Genomic DNA, 15,605 nt, shown 5'->3' on the forward strand with positions numbered 1-15,605 from the left:
GATTCACTTGCTGTTCTAGAAATTCAGAACAAGGAAATAATGGTGCATATACATTTTTTTGTGTCTGACCTCTACTAGTTTGATGTGGATTTGTATTTTGTTCCTTTTAGTTGATTAGTAATATTCCATAGCTTGTTTATCCATTCATGTATTGATGGACACTTGGTTGACTTTCAATTTTTGTCTCTTATAAATAAGGCTTCCATGGAAATTACTGTAAAAATCACTTTGTGGACTTCATTAACTGATAACTCACAGAGTAGGTGTGAGGCTAACTTGGTAAGAAAGTGCCAAATAATTTTCTTAAATAATTAAACTATTCACAGTCTCCGTGGCATTGTGTAGTAATTCCACTTGCTTCACAATTTTGCCAACCCTTGACATTGTCTGACATTGACATTTTATCTGTTTTTCTGACAATGTGGTAGTATTTCCTTATGGCTTTCGTTTGCACTCCCTGGTAACCAGCAGATGATACTGAACATCCTTTTCAAGTGTTATTAACCAATCATACATCTTGAAGAGTATTATTCATTACCACATTAGAAATGAGATAAAAAGATGAGATGTTCACTTCCACATCATTGGATTGCCAGATCTATTGATATATTTCTGATGGAAGTTCTTTATCATGTGTATAGATCTTTTTGTGAGCATTTTTCCAGTTCTACGATTTGTTTCTTTTTTCACACTTGTTTTTTTTAATGAAATCAAAAGTATGAGCTTTTTTTCCTTCTGGTTTGTTCTTTTATTCTAATAAAAATTTCTCTTACCAATATTTGCAATACATTTCAATTTTCTTAGTTATTAAGTGATAGCTTTTGCATTTAGATCCATAATCCATTTTTTAGTTAATTTTTTGTGTGTGTGAGGGGTAAAGAACAAATTCTACAGGCATTTCCACTTGTTGTAGCACAGTTTGTTGAAAAGAACGCCCTTTCCCTCACTGAATTAACTTGGCACCTTTGTGAAGCACAGCGGATTATGTAAGTGTAGGTCTATTCCTGATCTGGTTTGTTCCTTTTGTCAATGCATCAGCTTTTTGCCAAAACCACACTTTGTTGATTGGCTTTCCAGTGAGACTTGAAATCAGGTAGTCCTGCCCAACTTTCTGCTTTTAAAAGATTGTTTTGTGATTCGGCGTCCTCTAGAATCAAACATGAATTTTAAAGCTAACGGGTCGATTTTTGCTAAAAACACTTATTGAACTTTCAATAGAAAGCTTTTGCTTGTTGCTTATGACATACTAGTCACTTTTTATTAGATTTTCTTTACTGTTTGAAGCCACCAACAAATGTTATGCAGAAATTTTTAAAAAAGCGTACAGGAAGTCATTCCATTTTCGACCATTTGTATGACAGTAGTACCTTATCAAGGTGTAAAGTTCCATGAGAAATTTCTAGTTTTCTGATACTTTCCATCACGGACAGATGTTAAATTTTGTCAGTTGCTTTTTATGAGTACATTAAACTGATCATTTTCTTCTATTAATTGATAAATTATGTTGACTCAATCCTTAGAATTTAAAATTGAGACTTATTTCTATGATATTAAAATTCTGTTTTGTCAAAATTTACTCTTTTTTTCTCCTCTCTCTCTTTTTAAATATATGACTGGGTCCAGTTTGCAGATAGGTGAAGACTTTTTGCAACTGTGTGCACATTTTTAAAATGTTCTCTTACTTTGGCAATTTGGTGACATAAAATGGGGTTCATAAAATGAGATGTATTCTGCTTTCTATTTAATTTTATTTATTAATTTGTGGGGGTTGGGCAGGGCCAGAGAGCAACAGAGAGGGTGATTGACAGCGCCCGCTGCTGGTGCACTTCTCAAATGCCCACCAGGACCTTTGCCTGGATTCTAAGCATGAGTTGGGAGTTCATTCCAGGACTCCCATGGGGTGGTTGTAACTCAGCTGTTTGAGCAGTCATCACTGCCTTGCAACCTCGTTGACAGAAGCCAGAGTCCCAATCAGGCGTCTAACCCAGACCTTCTGACATGGAAGTTGGGTTCCTTCACCTCTAGCCTAACTAAGCTCCCATCTACCATGCTTGATTTTATCAAAGGATTGCATAAAATTGACACCGGTTCTTAGTTAAATGTTTGTTAGAAGTTATCAAGGAAAATTCTGGTACACAGGGATTTGCCTACATCTTGGGGAGATGAGAGAATATTGAGTATAAATTAAATTTCTTCTTCAAAATAGAGGGGCTTGCTTGTATTTTTACTATCTTGTTGGATCTATTTTGTTAGCTTTTACTTTTCAGGGAATTTTTCTATTTTATGCAAATTGTGAAGCTGTTCAGCATAGAGTTGCATGTAATGTTTTTGTGTTACCCTCTTTAATATCTTTAGGCTCTGTGGAGATGCTCCTTCCATCATGCCTGATTTTGGTCAGCTGTGTTTTTGCTGTTATTTTATGCTAACTTATCTTGAGATTTAAAAATTTTATGGACATGTTCATTGTTTTCCACTATTGTTTGCTCATTGTCTAGTTTATGGATTTCTACCCTTATCTTGATTTCCTTCTTTGTATTTTCCTTTAGTTTAAAAGCAGTGTTCTGTTTTCTGTCTTCTTAAGCCAGAGTCATATATAACATCAGTTTTAAACCTGTCATCTTTTTCTAAAATAAAGCATTTAAACTAGAATTTCCCTGTAAGTACTATTCCAACATCTCAGATATTACAATACCTAGTGCTCTTATTTTATTATTTTACTTCATTTAAAAATACCTAAAAGTGCTCATTTTGATTTATTTTTTTGACAGATGAATTGGATGAAATTGATCCTTATAAATTGTTGGGGACTTTCCCATTTTTTTTTAAATTATTGATTCCTAATTTAATTCCATGTACTGCAAAAGTGTTTTCTGTATGATTTCATTGCCTTAAAATTTATTGGATATGGTTTTCTGTTGTCTTTTTTTTTTTTCTTTCCTGAAGATTTCAAGTGTCCTTGAAAAAGTTTGGTTAGTGCAATGTTCTATAAATTCAATTTAATTGAAAGTATCTTTTCCATCTCTGTGTATGTCTTCCCCAAACTTGAAGGAGGTGCGTTACAGTCTTGCACTATGCCACTGGATTTGCTATTTTCTTGGGGTATTGCGTTGCATGTGTTCAAAAGTTAGGTTTTCGGAGATCTTGGATTATTATTATGCTTGCTTAGTAAACTGACATATCGTCCATAAGAATTCATCCTTTAAACTTTTGGCAATAAATCCCGAGTTGGATAGCTTTTGTAGATCTTACGATTAATATATTCCATCAGCATATTTTTTTCTTCCTCGTCACTTTTAACCTATCTACACGTGTGCATTTAAAGAGTGTCTTTGCTTTTTGTCTAGAGCTCTGTCTCACTGTAGTGTAATCCATCCTCCTGATCTCTGCTTTTGGTATTCCAATATTAATTAAATATAAGTCATAATAAATGTAGCTTTTAATCTGACATTTTCTTGACTCTTTTGGTTCCATTTGTTCTTTGCTCATTTCTCCCTTTTCATGTCTTCTTTGGTGTTAATTGTTTTTCAAATAGTTCATTTAACCTCCTCTATTTGTTTATTTACTATGCATCTTTGTGCTCCAGTGGGACACTGTGTGCCTTCATTTCAACATATGACAGTCTGATACAACAAGTATCATTGCATGAATAAAGTAAATATCTTTCTATACTGTACCTCCACTTCCTCTATCCCTTTGTTTGTTGTTTTTTGTGTTTTACGTATAGCACTTTGTAAGTCCCACAAATGCATCGACATCATGTCTGTTTTAAACTGGGAACTACCATTTTCAAAAAGCTTTATTTACTTATTTTATCTGAAAGGTTGAAAGAGAGGAAAAGGGAAAGAGGGCCGAGAGAGATAAAAAATGAGAGAGAGAGGGGAGAAGGAGAAAGAGGAAATGCTGTTATGTTCTGTTTGACTTCTCCACAATGGCCAGAACTGGGTCAAGCTGAATCTGGGAGTCAGAAATTTAATACAGGTCTCCCTATTGGGTGTCAGAAATCCAATCACAAGAGCTGTTGCCTACCCCTAAAGGGGGGCTTCATGAAGATGAAGCCAGAAATCAGAAGCTTCACCCGGGAACGAAGGTAGGCACTCTGATGTGAGTATCCGACAAGTCCCTCTCCTGTAGCCCTAGGAGCATTTTTACTTAATGAAGATTTCCAGATATTTCTGTTTCTTTCTGTTTGCTGCGTCAGCACACACTAGATGTCCACCCATTCTCTTCTGATTTGCATTATATCTGAAAAGAAGTTAGTAGTAATTCTGAGTTCAAAATAAATACTTTTTGAGTTGATCAGGTGTTTTTTTTTTTTGTGGCTGGTGAATAATAGTTTGAGACATATTTGTATTCTTGGAAAAAAGACTAAAATACGACTTGTTTAAAAATATGGGAGACTCACATATGTATATACAGTTAAAAATTTTCTGTGTACGGAGAAAGTATGTGTACATATTTTCATGTAAATAATAAGAACTTGTTGGAAAAAGTAAATTCTGCTTCGTTCCTGAGAGTTTTCTATCTTCTGATTTGTTTTCTTGAACACTCGCCACGATTGTTTTAATGTCCGTTTTGAATAATTATAATGTCTGAGTCACTAATGTTTTTGTTGTCTGTTCTTTTCCGTTGTTTGGTTCTTTCTCCTGGCATGCCTGGTAATGTTTGAGTAAATGCCAAAAGTAATATCCAAAAAATTGCTGTGACTCTATATGTCGTTCTCTCCCTTCAAACTTCAATTTTCATCTGGCAGGCAGTGAAGGTAGGGGTGCACATTCTTTGCTAATCAACCACTGAGGTCATCTGTGGCCGGATTCAATCATCCGAAGGATTTTTGTTTGTCCTTAACCTTAATGCCTTAAGACTAAGAAACCCCGGGGAGTACCCTGGGCAGTTCACCAGTGCACACATTGCTCCCATTGGCTGGTTCCAAACTCCAGTTCTTGTCTTGCTGGCATGGAGAGACTGCCAGATAATTTGCTTCAGGGTTAGTCTCTTAACTGAGTCTTGATTGCTCTGCTTTTCACCCCGTGTAGCTACAGATGAGGTAGCATCTTTAGGAGGAAATTTTTTTTTTTTAATTTTCCAAGTTTTCTGTTGCATTTCTGTTTTTTAAGCCTGGTTGTTCTGGGACTACTGGAACTCAGTTGTTCCTGTCCCTGTGACAGCCTCCACATCTCTAAGATATTATCTTTCTTTTCTAGTCTTTGGTATGGTTCTCCTTGAAGATTCGCTAGTGTTATTAGCCAAAGTCACCAGATCACACCAATGCCTCTCCCCTCCCAGTGAGTTCTTGGCTTCATTCTTGATTGGCTAATGTACATTTTTGCATGTACATTTGAATTTAAAAAGCCACTTATCTTCTGTCCCTTTTCACCATGCAAACACTTGTTTTCTTATCTGTGTTAACATGCTAACTGAATATGTAAGCCCTAGATGAAGTTATTTCAGACTCTGAGTTTATTTTCTTTTGTGATTCAGAGTTATATAGAATTCTAAAGCCAATTTTCTTTGTTGTTGTTGTTGATAACTTGTTTTTTGTTTGCTTTTTGGGTGTGGCGGGCAGCTGGGAATGGTTTGTCTTTGCTTTACAATATCTGATTCCTTAGCTGAAAGGACTCTTACCGGCAGGAGCTAGAAGAATTGGGGATAGGATCTCTCTCTCTGTGTCTCCCCTCACCTTTTCCATCAATCTTTCCTCTTTCCTTTCTTCACATGGTATCTCCAGGAAGCCAGCTTGGGCTGCCTTACGGCACAATGACCTTAGTTTAACCATAATTCCATTCAGAGACTCAACACTCTAAGAGTGTTCCAAAGGATATGAAGTTAAATAATATTCCAGTTTCCTGAGGCCTATTCCCAGAACTTCCCCAAAAGCACTTTATTAAAGAAATCCCAGATTCTGTGCAGAGTTAAGTGCAAGGAGATCTCAACTTCAATGTCAGACACTTTTTGAGCATGTTGAATTGGCCATAGTAGAAAATTCACCTCTAGACAAACATGGTTGACATTTTCCCAACTTGAGAAAGGTGCAGATGCATCCACATACCTGCCATGACCTCCTTGTTATTGTGGTTCAGGCATCAGGTTCAGACATGCGGTCCCCGTTCTCATCATTCTAAACACTGGCCCGTGTTTTCAGCTTCCACCTCCAGTGTGAAGTAATTCTATACGTGATGCTGGGCAACAAGACACTTGTACCTTGGACTTCTTCCTCCTGGCCAAAACACCTGACACCAATGAGGCAGAGAGCGGACAGTTTCAGTCCTCCGATTCTGTAGGGTGACATTGGGAACTATTTTCTGCCACAGCCATTGGTTGACAATACTTCTGAAACCTAGCTGTCTTGATGTCACTAGTTCCTCAATGAGGACTTGGTCTTGCTTGTTGTGAGTGACTCTTTGCTTTCTTGACTTCACACTGTGGTGGGCTCTGAGTCCTTCTCCCATGAGAAACACTCCTCGTTTGCATCCTGTGTTTTTCCCTTGAAGGGTCAGGGATCCCAAGGTCCTGTTTCTGACCCTTTCCAACCCAGACTAGGGTATCCCCTTGAAGATCCTTGAGGATCATTTAAATTACTATCTGTCCATTGGCTAAACATCATAATAACACATCTCTGAGAATAGGCCTTTTGCTTTCATGCACATGGGGGCACCTAAAGCATACTGACTTTAAGATACTGAAAGCTCTCTTAGGAATACGCTGAGATGCCTTGGAGGTGTTAAGAAAGGATGTTGGGCTGACATTGTGGGATTGTGGCTTGGGAGGGCAAGCTGCCACCTGTGAGGCTGGTAGCCCACCTGCGTGTGCCCCAGCCACTCCACTTCTGGCCCAGTTCACTGCTAAGGTGCCTGGGAATACAGCTCAGAATGTCATAAGTACTCGGGTCAGCATTCATGTGGAGAGCTGGATGAAGCTCCTCTTGACACGTGGTTTTGGCGTGGCCTAGTCCTGATCGTCTCAGCCATTTAGGGAGTGACCCAGTGGGTGATGAAAGATTTTTCTCTTCCCCCATATCTGGAACACTGCCTTTCCAATAAATAAACCTTAAAAAGATAAATAAAGGATCTCATAGCCTTAACTTTGATATCCTCCTCATCCAGAAATCAGATTTTTTTTTTTTTGTCCTGGATTTGAAAATGTTTGTCCTGGAGATACTGCAGTGTGAAATAATTCTCTGTATTAACATAGTAATTCCTGGCTTCTTGTTCTTTAATTAATCTATTTCTGCCTATCGTTTAGGCAGTTGGAAAAATTCAGTTGGTATTTTCTATTTTCTACTTCGAAATGGCCCAGGTTAGGTTCGTGAATTCATTAGGGCCCTTTGGAATAACCACATTGTCCCTGCCATAGTTCTGCTAGTGCTACTGCCAGCACATGACTCCTGTGCTCTACCCCTTGGCTTCTAGAAAGGTTTCTGTTTGTTTTCTGCAAGAATCTTCTAAAAGACCTTGATACTTCTGCCAACAAGTCTTTCAGACCTGTCCAACTTTGGCCTATGTTTTCAATTTCTGCTTCCAGACACCAAATTTTCTTCTGGTTTGCTGAGACTGCAGATCAACCCGCCTCAACACCTCAAGAGCAGAGAATATGTGTTGTAAAGAATCCAGTACATTCTGCATTCTCTCCTTGGACAGAATACATAACAAGTCACTCTCCAGCCATATCCAAGATCGCAATGTGACAATAAACATCTTAGTTTTTCAAACTCTGGTAAATGATTCAAGTGGCACTTGACATGATGTGAGAATGGTCAGTAGCTTGTGACCGGCATCATCTGTTAGTCATTATGGAATGCAAAGAAAGCCACAGCGGAATATGAGGGGGCTGCAAGAAATTAATAGCAAATAATAGGGAACAGCTGACACATTCAGAATACATATGACCTCAGTATCCCTGCATTCCACAAATATGGACCCAAATAGCCATGGATCAAAATTGCTTAATAACAAAGCATGGTCTTTAACTGAAGGTGTACACATTAGTTTTCCTTGTCATTACCCACTAACCAATACTATCCAATAGCTGTTTGCATAGCACTGATGTAAATAAATGGTAGTGTACGTAGCCTAGAGGTGATCTGAAGTGTATGGGAGGATGTGCCTAAGTTGTATGCAAATATGACATAGGGGCCTGAGCATCTATGAATGTTGGTATATTCTTGGGAGGAATGTCCTGTAACCAGTCCCCTCTGACATCAGGGACAAGTATATACAAAACATGGAAGAGAAGTTGAAGCAAAGGTGTTCAGGGTTGGTGAGTCTGTAATCCCCTTATCCTGCGACTCTTAAAATGGCTGTTCAGTGAACACCAGGAAGCTGAATTAGGCCTGCTCACCAAAGTTGGCCATTTTGCTTATTCTGGACAGCCCCAAATGGGTGTCATTGATACTTGTCAACTACTCATGAATAATGACCACCAATGACATTTGCTGAAAACTTGCTGCTTCACATGATCATATTGAATCTTTGCAACAACCTAATGGGAGTAGTCGGTGGGGGTGGGGGGAGGGCATCTTCTGCCCAGCAGGCCCCCAGACCTCCCAGGGATGAGGCCACAGCCCACTCTTCTCCAGCAGAAACACTAGACACGAACTGGTGGTGATGAATGTCAATTCATCTGAGAGAAGTCACGAGCTTATATAGGGTAGGAGAAGGGGGCAGGCAGAAGGCGGTCCCAACAGTACCGCCATCCAACAACAGCATTGTGACTGGCTAGCAGGTATGTCTATCTCTCTGGACCTTCCCATGAAGTCGAAGGTCAGGGAACACAGGAAGTTGCTTCCCAGGGCAGACTCCTTACCTGCTGAAAGGCAGGATGAATGTAACATTTGACTTCCTAGAATTGTTTACAAAGGAAGTCTTAACACAGCTCATTAAAGGAGCAGAGAAGAGAGACTGGGGTGCAGAGAGACTGGGCTGCAGCCGTGGCTCTTGCCACAGGCCCAGTGAACAGACCATGTTGGGGTCTCAGTTAACCAAGGGCACAGTGTGCCATGTGCTTACGGCCTCCATTCTGGGCTAGGCAGGTGGAGATCCAGGGGGCGATCTCAGGGTAGCTACTTTTCCACTTTACAAGATGAACATGATCAGATTAAGAGACAACCGGTAACTTGTTCTCAGGTGTCCACATCCAGTGAGTGAGGGCAGATTGAGAACTTCGGGTGCTCTGGCTATGTGGGTAATCCCAGCATTTGTGCGTGAAAGCTTGCCAAGGGGCTTTGGTCACCTGCTTGCCATCCAGAAAGTGAGAGGTCAATTGCTTGCTGAGGCAACAGACTGCGACAAGATGCGACTCTCCTCTAAACTAAAGGATCATCAGGGAAGATTCTGAGCCTGAAAACTGTGCTCATCTTCCTGCCACGCTTTATGGAAATTCTAGCAATACCTGCTGTGTACCTCTTTGAACAAGGTGCACAAGGCCCAGGAAGACGGTAAGAAAACTTGGGACGCAGGGCCAGGAGAAGAAAAGAACATAAGCCTAGAAGAGAGCAAATACTCAATGCCAAAGGTGTGGTACCTGTAGCAGGTGCTACAGGCACTCAGAAGCCATGCTTAGGCTGCAAAGCCAAGAGGTGCAGCTCGGGAGGGTACCTTGACGGGCTTGTACTGCTAGTTGGCAGTGTCCATGCCCCAACTCCCACGGCAGCGGAAGCAGCCAGCAGAGGTGATGGCGTCTTAGTTGTTCGGACCAGAGGCTTAAGACAGCGTTGGCTGCTTTGTTCCTAATGGCTGTGAGAGCCTCCACGTTGATCTTTTCCCTTATTCTGGAAACTGGAGGTATCTGAGTTGGTGAGCTGTCTTTTCTCTGAGTAACAGGGCCAAGAAATTAGGGACCCGGCAGAAGGGGAAGAGACTGGCCTGCTCCAGTCAGGCCCAGTTGTTCCTTCTCCCCTGGCACACCCTTGGGAACAGCAGCAAGGGGCTGGCCCGTGTGTGATGGTTTACGACTCATGTCTTGCTATCTGCTTTCTTTCTTGACAACACAAACCTTGACTGCACTGTATATTCTTGTCAGCTCCTGGTCACATGGCAGGCAGACAGGTAGGAATCAGGAAAGGTGACCGGACGATGGCACGGGGCAAGGGAGGTAAGAAGAGGCGTCTGAGTGTGCCAATAGCTTGAATGATCATAAGCTCACATCTTTGTCCAAAAGCCCTCTCCTTCGTCCCGGAAAATCCATTCTATGACCTTGGAAGGAAAGATGGTCCGCCCCCCTGCCGCCACTTGCTCCCAGGCTCCAGGGGGATTGAGACCACAGGGAGGCAGGCGATGCTCCAAAGCAGCCGAGGGTGCCTGGGCTGGGTTCACAGAATCCTTTTCTTCGCCCCAGTTTTCACCTCGGATGCAGGTGTCACCGTGGCCCCAGGGTGTGGACTTCCCCTTCCTTCGCCGGGGTGCGGGGGGGGGGACTAAGTAGATAAGGTGGGGTGGCCGGGTGAGTTGTCCAATACGGGGGGGAAAAACAGCAGTTTGGCGGAGTTAACGTGGGCAGCTCCACTAGGGAGGGAAGCAGGAGCACCGGCTGCCAAGCTCCAGCTCGCCCCCCGTGCGTGTGAGTGCGCGCGCGCCGAGGCGTTCCTCAGGTTGCGCCGCCTGGAAACCGAGGGAGCCATTGGTTAAACGGAGGGGTGGTGGTGGGGGCTCCCGGACCCTGGGAGCAGCCGGGGCGCTGGCGGCCACGCGAGCCCCGTGCCACCCGGCTCGCGCCACGCGCCGAGGCAGAGCGAGGACGGCGTTGCGGGCGGCAGCGAGGCTCCGGGGGGCGCGCTGGGGAGGAGCCCGGGTGGAGGCCAGAGCTGCATGGAGTTTCTAGGGCGCGCAACTCCGGCGGGGCCTCGGCCACTGGGTTCCGGGGCGCAGCGAGGAGGCAGCCGCGCACATGGGCTGAGCCCGCGCGGTCAGCGAGAACGGGAAGGGTAGAGGAGCGCGCGGGTGCAGGGGGTGCAGGGCACGCGTCCCCAGACGGGAGCAGAGGACAAGGACAGGGGAGGAACGCGCTCAGCTCCGCGCTCCGAGCCGACGAGGGGGGCTCGCGCCGGCCTCGGCGCGCGCGTTGGGGAGCGGCCCCGGGGGCGCCGTGGGAGCCGGCGGCAGCGAGGATGCCGGCACGAGAACGCGGCTGCCGGCTGGGGGTGTGAGCCAGAGGCTGAGCGCTGCCCCTGCTCGGCGTCTCCATTCTGCCGCCCCCTCCCTGCGGGCCTCGGAGGAAGCCCCCCGCGCCGCACGGAGGCGCCAAGGCAGCCGGGCTGCGGGGCCCCGGCCGAGAGAGAGGTGAGTGCCGCCGCCGCCGCTGCTGCTCCTGCTGTCCGCCGGCCCGCTCACTCCCTCCCCTCGCTACTTCCCCCGTCCTCGCCCCCTCCATCCTGCCCCCCTCCCCCTCCAACCTAGGCATTGTGCTCCCGTCCCGGAGTGGGCAGGCGAGCTGGCCACAGCGCCTCCCGTACCTGTTGGTACCGGCGCCCGGCACCCACCGGGCGGGCTGGGGGCGCCACCTTGCCTCCTTGGCGCTGCCTACCGGCCGCTTGCCTGGGGGCGTGGGGCCCGGGCAGGGCCGCGCGGCTCACTCGCGTCTCCTGCAACTGTGCGGGCTGGAGGTGCCAGTGGCCACCTGGCTGCGCGCCCCCGGTGGGATTGTAGGCAGGGAGAAGGCAGGGGACCCGGAGCCGCAGCGCGGCGCAGGTGAGAGAGCGCCTTAGCTACATCCAGGTCTCCGTGAAGCCCGGAGTCATGGCTACCGCGGGAGGCAGGGGGTGGGCAGGAGGCAGGGTTCGGTCCACCTCCAGCACCCCTAACACGGGCTCCTCGCCCTCTTTGCACACACGCTCCTCGGCTCCAGCCGCCCCGGCCCTTCCGGCCTTTGCGCGTGCGAATGTGCTGGGGAGGCCTCGGGTAACCCATCCTGGGACGTGGTCCGAGCATCTCCGACGGGTGGGTTCCTGTCCTCCCCGGCGGTCTGGGATGGCTGGGGTGCTAACCTCCCCTAACCAGCGCGACAGGGAGTGAACTTCCTTAGACTTGGCCTGAGGACGCCTTAAGCAGCAACAGTAGTAGCAGCAGGTAGTTCTAGGTCGTTTTTTGGGGGCCAGGGCAAGCGGAGCACGCGTCTCCCCTCCCCCCGCCCCCCGAAAGGCATGGGTGCCAGGAGCATACCGAACCCATCCGCTTGCGTCGCAGCGCACACCACATGCGCCCTTAGCCCCCAACCCCGTTTTCCTCACTGCTCCTATTTCCGGGACAAGAAGGGTGAGAGAGGCAGGCGCTTGGCTTCCTGCCATTTGTGCCCAAACCCCTCGCCCCAACTCCCAGGTGAGGCTCTGCCTGCAGTTCCGTGGGAGCCAAGACTGGGGCACCATCCCCAGACCTTGAACCTGCTTTTCTTTCTTTCTTTTTTTTTTTTTTTTTCTTAAGAGAGAGAGACTTTATGAGGCTGGGAAAGTAGCAGTCCCGTGCTGGCCACATGTGCCTGTGAAATCTGGTAGATGCTGATAATCCATTTCAGGGTGCCACAGAGCAGGTGCACTAAAACGGGTTTGGGGGTGACTCCTGTTGCTGGATGTGCAGGCGGAGGTCCTGTGTCTGTGTCGACACTGTGTCCTGTGTCTCCTGGTCCGTTGCTGACCAAAGCTAGACTCGTTTTCCACCCAAGCCTGGAGCTTGGGGAAGGCACGTAAATGACAGTTGGTGTGAAGTTGTCTTGGGAAGCCACTCTTCAGCTCCCTGCCTTGGTTGCTCGGAGGTTTTGATTGCATAGTCATGAAAGGTGAGCAGACGGTGGAGGACGGAGGAGGTTCTGTTTGCCCCCTGTGTGTGTAAGGGCTCTGATTGAAGTTCAGGTGGCACCACCCACCTGTCCCAGGCTTACAGCACGGTGGCCACTCCTCAGTTAGGGCTTCCTGCGTGAGGTCCAGGAGCTGCAGAACTTTGCCAGTTCACCAGGCAGTCCTTGGCTCCCCCCACCTCCCCACCACACACACAGATGCGCCCTGCTTGCCCCACAGCTGTGCTCCTATGACTGAAGTTGCTGGAGGAGAGGCCCCGTGGGTTTTCCACAGCCCTCGCTGAAAGCTGGGAAGAAGAACTGTGTTTATCCTGTTTACTGAAATTGGTTGTTGAGTGTATGCTGAGTGGGGTCGGGAGAAAAAAAAAAAAAAAGCTGTTTGGAAATCCAGCTTCCTAGGATGTTTTATGAGAGAAAGGCAAAAATCCTTCGCCAAAATGTCACCTTTCCTTGAACTCTTAAAGTCACTACTGCAACCTGTCAGGCCTTCGGTGAGCATATGGGATAAGGGCTTTGGAGAAAGAAAATACGTTTGCTGAGCTGATTCTGTTCCTAAACAGGTGGGCAAAACTTGGGGGCTGGGGGGCCTCCGGCCCTCTGATTTTTCTGGGGAGGGTAGAGGTAGGGCATTGGAGCAAGGTAGGGCCAGTTTAACATGTGGAAGACATCTGATTGATATTAAAATGTGAGCATGATTAGAAATGTCTTTTCTGTGGCCAGTGTGGTCTTGGGGTGTCTGAGCAGGCCCTTGAACTTGTGACTGCACCTGTGTGTGGCAGCGTCCTGGGTATTATGTGTCTTGGTCCTGACTGCCTTGCAGTGCTTGCTGGATGTCAGTAGGGGGCGCAGGTTCTTATTATGAAATTCTGACTCTTAACAGAATTTGGAATGTTTGAGGCTCTTTGAAGACCCTTTTCGTTCGGTTTTCTGAAGCCCTACAGTGTGCCAGACAGTTTCAAGCCTCATTTTTTTTTCTGATTATGAAATTGATGCCAAGAAAAGTTAAATAACTTTCTTGGGAGATGCGTGACTTGGGAGGAGGTCAGTAGCAGGGTTTCCGTTTGGTTCTGCAGGATCCAGGGTTCTGATTCCGTATTCAAGTTTTGATTCATCCCCCGTCCAGGTTGTGGATGGCCAGGAGTGCTTCACAGAAAGCTCTGACTGGCAAGGAGTTGTTTACAATCAGACGTGCAGTGGGAGCCCGGTCTGTTAAGTCACGTGGTTGCAGCAGGCTCTGGGATGCGTGCTATGGGTCAGCAGAGGAAATAGAACCTTATACCAAAGTCCCTGCCCTGCAGGAGTCGTGTGAAACTTAGAGCGCCTTGGCTATAAGTTTGGCTTTTAACTGATTTATTTATTTTTGACACACTCCCCTGCTATGCCCCTAGCTGCATGGACTAGACGACACTGGGTTCTTCACCAGAGGCTTAAACTGATGGAGTCAGAGTCTCTGATGGGTGGATTTGTGAGTGAGAGCTGTTAGAGAGACAAGTCCAGCTGGCCATAGCCTCTGAGGCTTGTTGACTTCTAAGCGACAGCCGTATTCAAGATTGGCAGGGTGGGGCCCAGCGTGGTAGCCTAGTGGCTAAAGTCCTCGCCTTGCGTACGCCAGAATCCCATATGGGTGCTGGTTCCTGTCCTGGCTGCCGCATTTCCCATCCAGCTCCCTGCTCGTGGCCTGGGAAAGCAGTCGAGGATGGCCAAAGCCTTGGCATCCTGCACCTGCGTGGGAGACCCTGAAGAAGCTCCCTTCTCCTGGCTTTGGATCAGCTCAGCTCTGGCCTTTGCGGCCACTTTGGGAGCGAATCAGTGGGCAGAAGATCTTCCTCTCTGTCTCTCTTCCTCTCTGTATATCTGACTTTCCAGGAAAAATAAAGAAGTCTTTAAGAAAAAAAGATTGGCAGAGTGAGTTGTGTGTTTGACGCAGCAGCAGTTGCAATACTGCACGGGATGCTTGCAACCCATGTTGGAGTGCCCTGGGTTGAGTTCCTGCTCTTCCTCCTTCCCAGCTTTCTGCTACCATGCATGCTGTGAGGCAGCACGTGATGCGTTGAGCTGTGCATCGCTGTCATCCATGTGCGAGACTCAGATTAAAAGCTCAACTTCTGCCTTTGCCCTGGCCCAGTCCCGGCTGTTGTGAACACTTGGGGAGTAAATCAGCACCTGAGGAATTCTCTCTGTATGTTTTTCTGCCTTTTAAATAAGAAATCTTAAATCTAACGTGAAAAAATAGAAGGCTGAAGATCAGTGTTGTGGTATAGTGGATAAAGCTTCAACTAGCAATGTCAGCATCCCATACGACCCCTATGTTTGTATCCCAGCTTTTCCACTTCCGGCACAGTTCCCTGCTTATTGCCTGAGAAAACAGTGGATGATGGTCCAAGTGTTTGGATCCTTGCCACCCACGTTGGAGACCCAGATGAAGTCCCTGGCTCCTGGCTTTGGGCTGACCCCGTTCTGGTTGAGGAGTGAACCTGTGGATGAAAGGTCTTTTGTCTCTGCCTCACTCACTCTGCAGCTCTGCCTTTCAAATAAATAAACAAATGTTAAAGGAAAAGGCAGACTGACGTAGCACTGGTTGATCTCTCAGAATGCCCAATCCGAAAGCAATTCCGATTTTTGTTAAACAGAATATAAAAAAAAAAACCCGAAAACACGGTTGTTGCATGCAACAACTGAGATTTTCAAAGTCAGCTGTGCTCTCATCACTTCACAGCTTAGAAAGATTTATCCAGTGCCTATCGAATGGCATGGACACGATGTCTGTCATTAAACCAGTCACAGATCAGTGGAACCGAGCAAGCCCCAATGTTAGGGACACACGCGGG

The 15,605-nt window shown here is 46.5% G+C and overlaps 1 protein-coding gene across 3 annotated transcripts in view; it reads left to right on the forward strand.

The window, feature by feature from the left end:
* The window catches only part of CALN1 (calneuron 1), a 483,009-nt gene that overhangs the window by 76,270 nt on the left and 391,134 nt on the right, over positions 1-15,605 (forward strand). The window contains exon 1 of one of the 3 annotated variants that reach the window (XM_040973779.1): positions 10,980-11,270. The exons of the other annotated variants lie outside the window; for them this stretch is intronic. The gene's annotated coding sequence lies outside the window, so the exon portion shown is untranslated. Of the gene's footprint in view, positions 1-10,979; positions 11,271-15,605 lie in introns of those variants that run through there. 3 annotated transcript variants of the gene reach the window in all.

This window comes from Ochotona curzoniae, unplaced genomic scaffold (genome assembly GCF_017591425.1).
Source record: "Ochotona curzoniae isolate NIBS_2020 unplaced genomic scaffold, NIBS_Ocur_1.0 contig_2321, whole genome shotgun sequence".
In the NCBI taxonomy this organism is placed as follows: domain Eukaryota; kingdom Metazoa; phylum Chordata; class Mammalia; order Lagomorpha; family Ochotonidae; genus Ochotona; species Ochotona curzoniae.